This window comes from Pleurodeles waltl, chromosome 2_2 (assembly GCF_031143425.1).
Source record: "Pleurodeles waltl isolate 20211129_DDA chromosome 2_2, aPleWal1.hap1.20221129, whole genome shotgun sequence".
Taxonomy (NCBI): Eukaryota; Metazoa; Chordata; class Amphibia; order Caudata; family Salamandridae; genus Pleurodeles; species Pleurodeles waltl.
In genome coordinates, this window is record NC_090439.1 from 158,593,106 (window position 1) to 158,608,259 (window position 15,154).

The following is a 15,154-nucleotide window of genomic DNA, read 5'->3' on the forward strand; positions in this document are numbered from 1 at the left end:
GGAGTTGAATGAATACAATAAAGAAGCAAGTGAGACATTGTGGACTAAGGGGGAACCCAGAACTCTGACATGTGGAGAGGCAAGGCGGATGAGGGGCCATAGTGGAGAGCATCAAAAGAAAATAATCAAAACAGTCACAACCAACTCCAATTGGTCCAACTCCAATGTCCAGTCTATTCATCAAGCAAACCTAATTTGTCCCCAGTATTTCAGTCTGCCGAGATATCTAAAAGGACCATAACTGTTCGTCAGCATCAATCTGATGCCATTGATATATTGTGAACAATGTTCAGCAGAGCAAATCCATTTCAGTGCAAGGGGAGAAACTCAGCCTGTTTGGGTTCAGACAATGCTGTGTGTCAAGACACTATTAATGTTTTATGACAAAGTTCCTTATATTTTGCTAATTACTGGAACACATGCTGTGGAGAAACAACTACATGGTTCCCGTGCAGTAAGGAGTTTTTTCACTAGCATGGTGCTGGCATTTTTTTTCATTACAGGTAAAACATCATCGCTTCGTAGAGTACTATACAAATGCTCTTAACATATGCATATCACTGCAGCACTTTCACAGGCTGGGTGACATTTTCATATGGTTCTTGGATTTTCTCTGATCATCTGTGTTTGGTTAATCAATTCTGGTGCGTCCACTGTATTATGTAATATTAGAAATTGTCTTTCTGGTTGTCAGAGAATGCACCCTGTACAAGCAGGACCCACAATCCTAGTCAGGATTAGTCAGGATAAATCAGAAGAACATCAAAAAGATAATCTGTGTTCACCCTCTGGTAGCTTGGCATAGAGTAGGCCGACTTTTCTGAAGAGGTAATATGTAAAGTATTTGTGCAATACAACACACAGCAGCACAATGAAGACTACAGACCAGGTTAGAAAAATAGACAGTTACATAAATAAATCAAGACCAAAATGACAAAAATCCAATAGGTAGAAGTTATGCATTTTAAATATTAAAAAAAAAGAGTTCTAGTGCTTAGAAGCAATAATCGCCAACAGGGGTTACCGGGTCACTTTGGACCAAGGTAAAGTCAACAGTTCAGGCCAACCGCGATGGAGCGCAGGCTGGGGAAGAGAGCCTCGCAGGCCGAGTAAACAGAGTACCTTGGTTTTGGTCACAACCACGAGATGTGGGGAGCATATGAGCGATGTGTCGACATCAGGCTCACAGTCCAGGTGATGCATCGATTTTCTTCATGCAATGGTGGGGATGCATTGGTTCTGAAGAAGAAGGGCAGAGCTGAGATGCTTTGATTCCGAAGTGCGATGAGCCATGTAATTACATGCAGTCAAGGTGATGTACCGATCTCTTCAAGCAACTGCGACAGCAATGCGCGTTTCAGGCTCTCAAGGTGATGCGTTGGTTCCAAGAGCGATGCGCCAGTTCTACTCCCGCAACAGGGTTGATGCACCAGTTCCGCTCCAAGCAGACTGGAGATGTGTAAACTTTTCTGGTGCAAGTATCTGGGTTCACTTCAAGTGAACCAGGCACAGGATAAGGGGTAGAAACTTTGATATCCCAGGGTCTCAAGCAACAGGAGGCAAGCCAAAAAGTCCTTGGAGATCACTTGGGTTGCAAGGCAGAGTCCAGCTCTCCCTCAGCAGAGTCAGAGAGCAACAGGCAGAAGGACAGCACAGCAGAAAAGCAGTCCTTCCAGGTCAGCAGTCCAGCAGAGTAAGTCCTTGATTCAGCACAGCAGCTCTTTTGACAGAGTTCAGTTGTAGGTCTAGAAGTGTCTGATTTGGTAGGATCAGAGACCCAGTAGTTATACCGATTTGTGCCTTTGAAGTGAGGGTGACTTCAAACAAGGGTCTTTGAAGTGCGCGAAAGACCTTGCTTGCCTGCCCTGGCTCCAGGCCATCTGTAGGGGGTAATTAGCCATTTGTGTGGGGACATGCACGCTTATTCAGGTGTAGGTGTCAGCCCCTCTCTCCCTTCTTGCCCAGAAAGAGCCATCAGAATTCAGATGAGTACTCAAGTACACCTAACCTTCCTGAGTTTGTAGCTGTCTAGAGGGAATGCACGAAGTGTAGCTGTCACCCACCATAGATGTGTATTGTAGACAGGCTGCAGGCATACAGAGCTGTAAGACAGAAATGTCCACTTTCTAAAATAGTAATGTTAAATCCAACTTTACCAGTAAAGAGGATTTATCATTACCATTCCAATGGTATGACACCAACATAGCTACTCCTTCTCAATCAGGAATTACACCTTAAAAGGGTAATAAGTAATTTCCAAAGTTAACCTGAGAGTAGTCCTCACAGTAGCGAAAAACAAATCAAGGTGTTTTTCACTACTGGGACAAGTGTAAGTGTACATGCCCCTCCATTTTACTTACACAGCACCCTGACATGTAGGCTACCTAGGGCCTACCTTAGGGGTGACTTGTGTGTAATAAAGGGGAGTTTAAGGCTTGGCAATGGGTTTTAAATGGCAAGTTGAAGAGGCAGTAAAACTGAACACACAGGCTCTGTAGTGGCAGGCCTGAAACATGTTTAAAGGGCTACTTGTGTGGGTAGCCCAAGTAGTGCTGCAGGCCTACTAGTAGCATTACATTTACATGCCATGGGTATATGGTATATCACATTACAAGGACATTAAATATACCAGTGGTATATACACCAATGTTACCATGTTTAGGGAGTAGTACACGCACTTTACCACTGGTCAGCAGTGTTAAAGTGCTCAGAGTCCCAAGGCCAACAAAAAGAATCAGCAAAACATGAGGCAAGCAGGCAAAACAACAAGTTTGGAGGAAGCCCACCTTAAGGCCGACTGGTCTAACCCTTAATAATAGTTGTTAATGTGAAACATAAAACACATCTGATCGGGTCAGTGATCTTTGCAGTTCCCTATATATACGGATTTGTGAGCAGAATGGACTGAGCAGAACTCTTAATAACCAACACGACCAATATTAGCCACAAGGTATCATGTCAATGGCCTTTTGAGCTACTGGAGTCTTGGGACCTGTTACTACCCCATTTGGTAGGTACAGGAATCCTATGAGCATGAGATAAATTAGTGTTGATGCAGGATCATCTTTCTCAAAGTGGAAGGCAATGGAGCATGTCCTTCACCCATTTGAAAGCCTTTCTTCATAAAGGGTAACTGGGCGGAGGCAAGCACCTAGCACCAGGGCAGACTCAGTTTCACAAAATGGGCTTATCACTGTCCTATCAGCTATGCCAGTGACTGTACATGTCAGATCAGGCGATTTCTCTTGGCTGGAACAGCTGACCTTCCGCTCCAGGCATGTGCGCCTCCCATCACCCTCCAGATCAAGCAGCAAAGTTTCTCGGAAAGTATTCCAAGCCGTAGGGCCAGCCTGGAGGGAAGATGGCCATGCATCAGTGGTCACATTCCTAGTCCTTGTCTTCCTTTTTTAAGTGGATGTATAATTCTCCTCAGTGCAAGGTCAGCATACTTAAACCTAGTAATGACTGAGGGGCTAGTACGTATCCCTCTCAGTTGGCCAAGCCAGCCTGCTAGAGACAAGACAATGTTTGCCATTTGAACGCTTTAGGGTCCTCCAGTTTTGGAGGAGGATTTACCTGATGCTGCTACTCATTTTCACAGGCTTCCCAAGAGACATTTTTGGGCTGGCTCTGTTGGAATGTCTAGTCACCTCCATCTGTCCTAATATGAGGGTGGATGGCCCAAACTCTGGGAAAGAGGGAGCAGAATATTTCACTTGTGCATGGTAACTCTACACCAACGATTAAGGTGAAGGACAGGGGATATCCTACTCAATACACAGGTTTCAAGGGAAAGGGGCAGGTGTAAGTACATACTGACATGTCCAAGATGGGCATCACCAACCTAGCTAGCAGTAAGGAGATCAACATTTTGTGCAACCCACGGCTGGGTCCAGTGGATTCCAGAACTCATCTATCTGTACCACACAGATCCACACATGAAGCAGGATGTCTAAAACATGTCCTGGACATAATCAAGGCCAAGGATGCAGAAATGGGAACTCAGCAGACCTTTTGTAGGAGAGAGCATTTAGGAGGACTTCCCAGATTTCTACAGGAAAAACAAGTATTGGCAACTCCAAAATGTCTCACCTTGTGAAATAGCTTTGCTGCTCATCATTGACAGAAAGCCTTTTGGCTTTGTCAATGCTGGTTTTTCCTACATCGCTCTGGGAATACTGCCTACATACCCTGAGCTACAAAAGGTCATTTCAAAAGACAAAATGCTTCTGCTTATTGTCGATGCTGTGCAGCATCAGCTACAAACAATAGAACAAAATGTGCCATGATGTGAATGCGTCATTCAGAGCGCAGGCCTACAGATGTTATCTTTTTATTTATTTATCCAGCTGTCTGAGCTCAAACTATCAGAGGCGGATGCATGCCATTACAATGCTTTTAAAGCATCTTAGTTAACTAGATACTTTATGGCGATCTTCTCTGGAAGCAGCACAGGTTTTTTTAGGTCTGGCTTGGTAGTGCATTTATAAGCTGGACAATGGGTAATGCCAATGCTTGTTTTTTACTTGTTTTTTTAAGGTTTTTATTTTGTTTTCTCAACAGTACACACTACCTAGATCAGTAAGTTAAGGAAAGGAATTAAGGAAATGTTCTTGTGTGAAAGTGGTTTTAGATAGTGGATGGCACAGCAGCATAAGGCAGCTACCAGGCCTTTCAAAAACCATACAATTAAAGAAATTAACAGATATGACCACAAGCAATGAAGGAGAGGGTAGGTAAGCAACCAAGGTGCGGCTATGAGTGGGATGGGGCAGGAACAAAGGAGTTACAATGCAAAGTAACCAGGCAGTAAATAGCAACTGCCAAGTACTCCAATAAAGTATAACATTAAAACAAACAGTGAGAGGTATGGGAGCCATAGTGAAGAGGTTAATGAAGGAATAGTGGTGGATGTTTGGGAGGGTAAGATGGAAAGGTGGGAAATACAGAAACCACATCCACTCTCATGAAGCAAAAAAAAACGAGTTTCCTGAATGCAAACAGTAAAAGGACATAAATTTGACAAACAAAAGGATAGTAAAGAGGATATTCTCAAGTGGATGTACAAATACAAGAAGAGTTAGGCAAGTCATCGAATGCGAAGCAAGCAAATAAGAATGGGAAAGCCCCTGAATTGTAAGCAATTGATAGGCTCAAAGACCACTGTACCTATTTGGGATGGTGAAAACAGGCTTTCACCAACCAGAGAGCTAAAACACTGTCTAGCAGGCGAGACGTGCAAAATGAAAAAAAAACTCTATGACCCTGAGTAGAAACACACTGCCATCACAGTCAGCACCCAATAGCTTGGACTGAGAGGGTAGGAGCCGCTCTCACTTAAAGAGATCAGTAATCCCTCCTAACATGCGAGCCCAGTTCTGATGTTACCAAAACAAATAAAAATAGAGAGCATCGCAAATGGGCTTCTCTAGTTGTCGGGCTCACTTGAGAAAACCATATATTGCTGTCCAGAAACTAACTAGGGCTGTGAAGCACAGCTTCACAGAGTCACATGGAATACTTTCACTTGTCCTAGGTCAGCTAGATCATTCGGACCATTAGGAAGTGTCCCAGGTAAAGTAAGGCAGCACAAGTAATATATGAGAACACTATTAAAAATAAATGCTTCCATGAAAATGTCTGGATTAAACATCTTCAGGATTTATTATTGACATGAGAGTAAGTCAACATTGTCAGATAGACACAAAGAATGCCTGACACTAGATGGAAGATACCCGTAGAATCTTTTCATGAAAGTTGAGGGAAGAAAATCATACATGAGCTGCTCAACAGGCAGGTAGGCTTTAACATAGAGGTCTGAAACTACAGTTGCAGAAGGCATTTCTTTTAGATCAGAAGATAATGCTCAAGTAAGAAGACTAAAAAAAACTGCAAAGATGCTAAATGAAACGGCTTTGCGAAAAGAAAAAATGTGATAGTTATGTTTAAGGCTTTGGTGCCAACATTGAACCTGTGAATGTTTCACCTTTTGATTTATTCAGTCTTCTGTGAAATACCTCAGACCATTCAAATGTATAGGCCTGGTAAATAAGTGACGCCATTAACAACAGGAGGAACAGAGGAACCATGGCGACAGGCTATTATCTGTTCATTTTGTAGCACAACTCCCTCCATTTGTAGCTGTTTTGACGACTGACATTTTTTGAATCACTACAGTTCGGCACTTCATGCTATTTTAATCTGAACTGCTGGTCGGTTATGACGCACATGTTCCATGCAAAAAAGGTGGAGAACTGTTAAAAAGATCATATACACCGGGAAAATTAAATGCAAAATTAGAAATTAATAAATGACTAAGTAAAAAAAATGCCACATGATAAATGGAAAACTGATTTAGCTGAAGCCTAACAACAGTGCTCTAAAATGCATACGACAGGGTCAGCACAATCTAACTGTTGGATGTCTAATTAAGAGGTGAATGGAGCATACCGAAAAACAAAGCTTTTCTGAACTCTTAGAGAATGCACAAAGCAGCACCAGAAAAAGCACTCGCCAGACATAACTAGTCGAAGGTGATTCACCGCGGTCTTTGATGCTTTCCACTTTGTCCTACAGAGTTGCATTACGTACGTGTCACGGTCGTATGTCCATAGGCGTAGATGTTATACAAAGGTAGGCGTTTGACGAGTAATAGTGAATAAGGGAATTGGCAGTTTTACAGATGATTATTTCAATGTGAAATCTTGGAGTGATGAGGGCGGAGGTTAGGAAATTTAAACTGGAAAAACAAGAGGAGGTGGAACTTTTCCATGTAATGGAAAATGATTAATGCGTACAAAGGTAAATGTCAACATGAGCAATGAACAGAAGCGTCCGCAACTTTCTGCTAGAATAGGTTATATTAGAATAGGCTTCAAACGCTGTAAACAACCGATCACAGCCACTGAAAGCATCATTGAGAGAGAATCTTTCAGCCCAATGAAAGTAGATAAAAACATTTGTTTTCACTGTTCTCTTACATCCAAAGCATTCATGGGACTCCTATTCATAACAGAGGAAAATCACCAGCACCAATCCATTTCCGCAAATCCCCTCCCAGAGTAGGCTATCCCACCCTCTGAATTCCTTCAAACAAATATCACAACGTTAATTTATGGATCTGGTCAAAGCAAGCAGGCCAGCTGGCTGCCCTTCTGACCCTTGTCCACCACGAATTCTCAAAAACATTCTTTTAACTACCTGGATACCACACCAGTAAGAAGAATCATCATTAATTCTTTAACTACAGAAATCTTTCCTGAAGAACTAAAAAAGGAATACATACACCCATTATTACAGAAAACAAACCTGGACCTGTATGACCTCAAAAACTAAAGACCGATTACAAATGGACCTTTCCTTCGCAAAGTTATAGAAAGAGCAGCATTCTCCCAGATGTCACAATTCATTGAAAATAACTCCATACTTTCAGACTAACAAACTTGATTTACCCCAGGAAGAGACGCAGAATGTGCCCACATAGCCATCTGGGATGACCTTAAAAACACAATGGCCAGCAATGGAATTGCTACACTACTTCTCTTGGACATCTCAGCTGCCTTTGATGTAGCTGACCATGTCACCCTAATACAAAGACTCTACAAAGCTGGCATTAATGGGACTTCTCTTGACTGGATCACATCCCACCTTCAAAATAGAACAAATGTAAACTACTATCCCCTTTTCTCATCCAAACCGTACTGTACAGAAGCAAGGGTCCCTCAAGGCTCTATCATCTCACCAATTCTTTTTAAAACCTACATTAAGTCATTACCGACAATGATCAATGAATTTCAGATCACATGCTCTAACTGTGCAGATGACATGCAAATACTCCTTAAACTGGAAAGTCGCAAAGACATTGGAAATTCAAATATCATCAGTTGCCTCGGATCATGGAGCCATCTCAAATTGAATGCTTCCAAAACTGGAATACTCATATGAGGGGACTGGGAAAATTATGGCCCAATCTGGGCCTGGCCTGGCAATATGGGATCCACCTCTGAAAGTATCTAAAGAAGTAAGAAACCTTGGAACTAACCTGGACTCCAAATTATCAATGTATGCCGAATGGACAAATTAGCAAGATCATGATTCATTACTAAGAAAACTCTGCAACGCATCTTCCCCAGCTGGGATTTCCACATAAGATCAAAGATACTATCTCTCTTCTACTATCTAAACTGGATTATGCCAAAGGCCTCTACCATGGATCTTCTTTTATCAACTATGAAAAGACTACAATGGATTCAGAACTCTGCTGCCAGACAGCTTTGCTGGCAATATGTAAAGCCACAAACTCACATCTCCCCTGCCTTGGGGGCCCTACACTGGTTACCAGATGCCAGAAGATCTACCTCCAAGCTGCTTTGCATTACCAAATAAGCAATAAATGGACCAGGACCGCTTTTTTATCAGGAATGAAATCACCAAATACATTCAACAGATGAACCGCTCCTCCAGATTGGCACCTCGCCTCGAAATCCCACCATACAAGACAAAAACATAGGTGGTACATCTTTCTCTGTTCAAGATGCCAAACTATGGAACTCTTTAACCCCAAACATAGGATCCAAGGACTACTATCTTATCTGCAGAAGACTACTCGAGAGTTAGTTCTTTCCTACCACCATACTCAAACACCAAACTAGAGCATATCGCAGTGCATATAAACATTTATAATTTGATCATATGCATGCAGCTAGACATGTGTATTTCATTGTACAAATATGTATAATAATTGTGCTTCTTAAAATATATAGATATTCTTTAGGTCTGCTTAGCAAATGCATATATTACTTATGGTTAAATATACATATATTATACTATGCCGAACATGGAAGTTGTTTGATTAGATACTTACGGGTCTCTGTTTTATTTATCTATCACAATATGTAAATATAACTATTTTATCTAGAAATGCGTCACTATTGAAATCTTGAGGAAAATATAAAGAAAATATTCATAAAAATACACAAATGAATTAGCTTAAGCTACAGCAAAACTTGAAAGTCAGAGTTTATAAAATACATATTTAATTCTCATCATATTATCTCCTAATACATGTATACACTCTCTGTAAACTTATATGTCTATATATTTATTACTTTGCTCCTACTGTAGGAGAGAAAAAAACTGACTTTCTCCAATGCACTACTCTATGTCTCACCCTATACCTCTCTCAATATTTCCCCTACCTCCACTCTCTGACTCATCCTGTTGCGTAGGTTCTCATTATCCTAATGAGACTACTAAATTTGGGCAGCAGAATCACTTGTACTGCAGGGCACTGAGTCTGATCCCGCACCATGTAACACCTGTTGGCCTAATTCAGGTTTGTCCCGGCTAACTAGCTGTGCCTCATTTCCACCCAAGAGCAGGGATGATTGGGGCAACCGGATGCATAACATACATGACCCCTCAGTGGAATTGTGGTAACTCAGATCTCATCCGCTTCTCTCAGGTACATTAGTCTCATGCATGCAAGGACAATCAGAGGCAGAATATAGTTCAAAAAGGTTTTAATTAACTGCATCTTAGATAATAAGGCATGTATTGCAATAACTAGGACGATGAAGCACAATAAGATTAAGATTGTGACAAGGAGAGTAGAGCACAAGAATAACGCTACCATACTGTCACTAAGGTTTATAGAGATAGTTCCTACCTAAGCTATGTTAGAGCACAGCATGTTAAACTCTAATTCTGCCTCTCAAGTTCTCCCTGAGAAGACATCATCCCTCATACCGGAGCAAGAGGCCTGTAGTCTACATAAGCACCCGTAGTGAAGTAATCAGCAATCAGCATACAGTCGTGGTCATCTGGCTGGAATCTCCCTCTACGGTACATGGGTCAAAATAGTGCTTTTAAAATAACACAACTGATGTTCCAAGAAAGGATCCCCATATAAGAGTGTGTATGTTTCTGTGAACAATGGAGCCAAAGCATACTACTTTTGCGGGCAACCTATCTTACTGCAGCCCTGAAAAAAAGCACAGAGTGAGAGAAATGTCTTGTTTAAGAACGCAGTGCTGACCTATGCCAAAAACAGCTAGATAGAGAAAATAAAACAAGACCACAATTGTGGCTAATGTTAAAATTATAAAACAAAGCCAAATAAAATATATCTAGGTTAAAATGCACAGCGGCAGGCCTAGTTTGCTAAAATTATGTGTATAAAACTAAAGCTAAAATGGCTACACAACAATCCCACACCTCATTATACTACGATCAGCTCCAAAATAACACTGTCTACGCTCTTCCCTCCTCTATCCCTCCTTGCACGACCCAAACCTCATTTTACTACTATTATCTCTCAAACAATCCTTTCTAAGTTATTTCCCCACTTATCCCTCCTTTATCTCTCCTTTCATTCATCACAAACCTCATCTTATTACTATGATCTCCCAAATGACAATTCCTAGACTCTTCCCTCTTCTATGCCTCCAATATCCTATTCAATTCAACTAACAGACTCACATGTCCGCCGTTCAAATTCTAACTCATATTTCCCTATACTAATCCACCACTAATTCTTTTTAGGTTCTGAAGTAGCGTGCTACTCACCAAAAAGTGTTTCGACACCATCAGGGGTAATAAGTGCTATGTAAATAAAGAACAAGTTACTTACCTTCGGTAACGCTTTTTCTGGTGGATACACTGACTACCTGTGGATTCCTCACCTTATGAATTCGATCCCTGCGCCAGCATCCGAAGGAAAGTCTTCTTCCTAGCTGTCTACGTCGACGAGGACGTCATAATGGCACGGCTCCACGTGACTCCATCTGACGTCAGCGTGCCAATAAGAGGTCCCCGCCGGCGTACTAACGTCAGTTTCACCTCACTTTTTTCGTGCCTCCAAAGCAAATAGGAGTAAACCGACCATGAAAATTTTATAAATAATATAGAAAGATATACACACACAAAAACCTTGATCATTTAAATAATCCTTTCTTATTGAAAACTGGGATACATAAATATACAAAGTAAATAGAGAAATATCACTATATACATATAAATATACATATATATATATATATATACGCTTTCATTTATATAAATAGAAAGCTAAATACTGCAAGATAAGAGTGTAACCAGGTAGGCAACGGGGAGGCGGGAGGGACCGTAAGGAATCCACAGGTAGTCAGTGTATCCACCAGAAAAAGCGTTACCGAAGGTAAGTAACTTGTTCTTCTGATGGATACAACTACCTGTGGATTCCTCACCTTATGAATAGAGTCCCAAGCAGTACCGCACTCGGTGGTGGGTGCCCACCTGATTACACTAAGAAATCTTGCAATACCAAGCGAGCAAAGTGACCGTCCCTCCTCATCTCGGAGTCTAAACAGTAATGTTTCACGAAAGTATGGAGGGACGCCCAAGTTGCCGCTTTACATATGTCTACCAATGGAACTCCCCTCGCCAGAGCCGAGGATGCAGATTTAGCTCTAGTAGAGTGGGCCCTGATACCTTCAGGAGGGGCCTTTTTTGCCAAAGAGTAACAGATCTTGATACACAAGATGACCCACCTGGAGAGTGTCCTTTTCTGTACAGCTCTGCCTTTCTGTTGACCAGCATACCCAACAAATAGTTGCTCATCCAAACGAAAGTCTTTAGTTCTTTTGAGATAAAAACTCAGGGACCTCCTAGGATCCAACCTATGGAGTCTCTCTTCTTCTTTAGACGGGTGGGCAGGAGGGTAAAAAGCAGGAAGAGTGATATTCTGCCCTAAATGAAAAGGGGTGACAACTTTCGGCAGAAAAGTTGCCCTGGTTTTTAGAAGCACTTTATCAGGGAAAAACACAGTGAAAGGAGGCTTAACGGAGAGCGCCTGAAGCTCACCAATCCTTCTAGCAGAAGTAATCGCGATCAAGAAAACAGTCTTGAAGGCTAAATATCTCAATGAACATGAATGCATGGGCTCGAAAGGCGAACCCATTAAAAATGTTAAAACAAGATTTAAGTCCCACTGAGGCATGTGAAAAGGAGTAGGAGGAAATCTATTCACCAAACCCTTAAGGAACCTATGTACAATAGGAGACTTGAATAAAGATGGCTGATCCGGAAGGCAAAGAAACGCCGACAGAGCTGCCAAATAACCCTTTACTGTAGCTATAGCACAGCCTTTCTTCGCCAAACTGAGAACAAACAAAAGTACATGTGAAAGATGGGCCTTTAAAGGATCTTTTTGGTTCTCTCTGCCCCACAACACAAATTTTGCCCACCTTCCGTCATAAATAGACTTAGTGGAGTGTCGCCTGGACGATAGTATAACATCCACTACATCCGGTGGGAGAGAAAAAGAACTCAGGTTGCCCCGTTAAATCTCCAGGCATGAAGGTGCAGGCTCTGGAGGTGGGGGTGTAGAACCTGCCCCTGCGATTGAGAGAGGAGATCTGCCCTGAGCGGGAGACAGAGCGGAGGGCACTGAGAGAGTTGAAGTAGGTCTGTATACCATACCCTTCTCTGCCAGTCCAGTGCCACCAATATGATTTGGGCCCGGTCTTGACGAACCTTCCTCAAACCCCGAGGAATCAAGGGTATGGGGGGAAACGCGTAAAGGAACTGGCCGTTCCAGGACATCTGAAATGCATCCCCCAACACCCCTTGCATCGGATACTAGAGGCTGCCGAATAACGGGCAATGCGCGTTCTCCCGAGTGGCAAATAAATCCACCTGAGGAGTACCCCACATCTCGAAGATGTGGAGGACTACATCCGGATGGAGACGCCACTCGTGATCTAATGAGAAGTGACGACTGAGAACGTCCGCACGTACATTCAATACTCCGGCCAAATGATTTGCTATCAAGCAAATCTGATGGTCCTGAGCCCAGGACCAGAGTCGTAGGGCTTCTCGGCAAAGAAGATACGACCCCACTCCTCCTTGCTTGTTTATATACCACATCGCGGTAGTGTTGTCCGTCAGGATCTGAACTGACTGACCGCAAAGGGAACGGAGGAAGGCCTTGAGCGCCAAACGTACGGCCCGCAATTCCAACAGATTGATATGCAACATCTGTTCCACTGGAGACCAACGACCCTTGATCTCCAGGTCCCCCATATGAGCTCCCCATCCTAGAGTGGAAGCATCTGATATCACTGTGGCCACCGGAGGTGGTAGTGAAAACGGTTTCCCTTGGGAAAGGTTGCCGTCCACTGACCACCAATGAAGATCCGCTACAGCGTCCCTGGAGATCTTTATTGAATCCCTGAGATCCCCTTTGTGCTGGAACCACTGTCTGCGGAGACACCACTGAAGAGCCCTCATATGCCAGCGACCATGAGTGACCAACAGAATGCAAGAAGCAAACAGACCTAGCAGGCGTAAGACATTGAGGACTGGAAGTGCCGCTCCTCTTTGAAACAAAGGAATCAGTGCCTGAATGTCCCGCACCCGCTGAGGCGGGAGGTAGGCCCGAAACCTTGTTGTGTCCAATACTGCCCCTATGAACAGGAGGCGTTGAGAGGGCTCCAGGTGAGATTTGGGTACGTTCACTGAAAAACCCAGATCGAACAACAACTGCGTTGTCATTCGCAGATGAGACAACACAATCTCTGGAGACTTGGCTTTGATCAACCAATCGTCCAGGTAGGGAAAAAACGCTACCTCCCTCTTTCTGAGATGTGCTGCAACAACTGCCATCACCTTTGTGAAGACCCGGGGTGCTGAAGTAAGACCAAATGGGAGGACCGCGAACTGGTAATGCTGCGATCCGACCACAAAACGGAGATACTTCCTGTGCGACTTGACTATGGGAACATGAAAGTACGCGTCCTGCAAATCGACAGACACCATCCAGTCTCCTTCGTTCAACGCAAATAGCACCTGCGCTAGGGTCAGCATTTTGAATTTTTCCTGTTTGAGGAACAAATTCAAAATCCTCAAGTCTAGGATCGGCCTTAGACGACTGTCCACCTTGGGAATCAGGAAATACCTTGAATAACACCCCTGACCCCTTTCCTGCAACGGTACCAACTCTATAGCGCCCTTTGCCAACATGACTACAACCTCCTGTTGCAACAACAGAAGATGTTCTTCTGAACAAAAGGAGGGACGGGGAGGGAAGGGAGGAGGAAACTCCTGAAAGGGGAGAGCATAGCCCTTTTCCACAATTCCTAGCACCCACAAGTCTGTTGTAATTGACCTCCATTGCTGCAGAAAAAGACTCAATCTTCCTCCTACAGGAGAAGTGTGGCTGATTAAGTGGGGAAAACTAGGGCTGCTTCTGCTGCTGTCCACCCGAGGAGGATGAAGAAGAAGAGAGCTGCTGGGCTGGACCTCTAGCCCTGCCCCTACCTCGCCCCCTGAAGGCACGATAGGGCGGGTTGGCAGGTTGTTGGGCACACGATTGAGACCTAGGAAAGGCAGAGCCTCTAGCAAACCCTTGAAACCTACGAAAAGGCCTGTACATAGTAGCAGAAGGGGTCTGCAAACCCAGGAACTTAGCTGTAGCCCGACAGTCCTTAAACCGCTCAAGGGCAGAATCTGCCTTGTCCCCAAACAGCTTTTCCCCATCAAATGGAAGGTCCATTAACGTGGACTGTACATCCGACGAGAAACCCGAAGACCTTAGCCAGGCATGCCTTCTCGTAGCCACCGATGTTCCCATGGCCCTGGCTATAGAATCCGTAGTATCCAGGCCAGATTGAATAATCTGCTGTGCAGCAGCTTGCGCGTCCAAGAAAAGGGCCCCAAAAGATTTCCGCACTTCCTGTGGCAGATCTTTTGCCATCTCCTTCGCAGAGTCCATCAGGGCATGAATGTATCTGCCTAGCACACAAGTGGAATTGGTAGCTTTCAGGGCCATGCTACAAGAAGAGAACATTTTCTTCGAGGATTGCTCCATCCTCTTGGATTTGTCTGTTGGAACACCAGGGAATGTACCAGGGGCAGATTTCGCAGAACATGATGCCAAAACCACCAAACTCTCCGGAGTTGGGTGACGAGATTGGAATGATGGATCTCCTGGGGCACCCCTATGCCTTCTCGCCACTGCCCTGTTCACCGCAGGAGATGTCACCGGCTTTCTCCACAGGTCCATAATAGGCTCAGTCAACGCCTCATTAAAAGGCAACAAGGGGTCAGCACTGGAGGAAGAAGGATGAAGAACCTCCGTGAGCAAGTAAGTCTTGACTTCTGCCGAGGACAAAGG

At 43.7% G+C, this 15,154-nt stretch overlaps 1 protein-coding gene across 1 annotated transcript in view; it reads right to left on the minus strand.

The window, feature by feature from the left end:
* The window catches only part of NFX1 (nuclear transcription factor, X-box binding 1), a 1,141,187-nt gene that overhangs the window by 896,842 nt on the left and 229,191 nt on the right, over positions 1–15,154 (minus strand). The gene's annotated exons all lie outside the window — the stretch shown is intronic.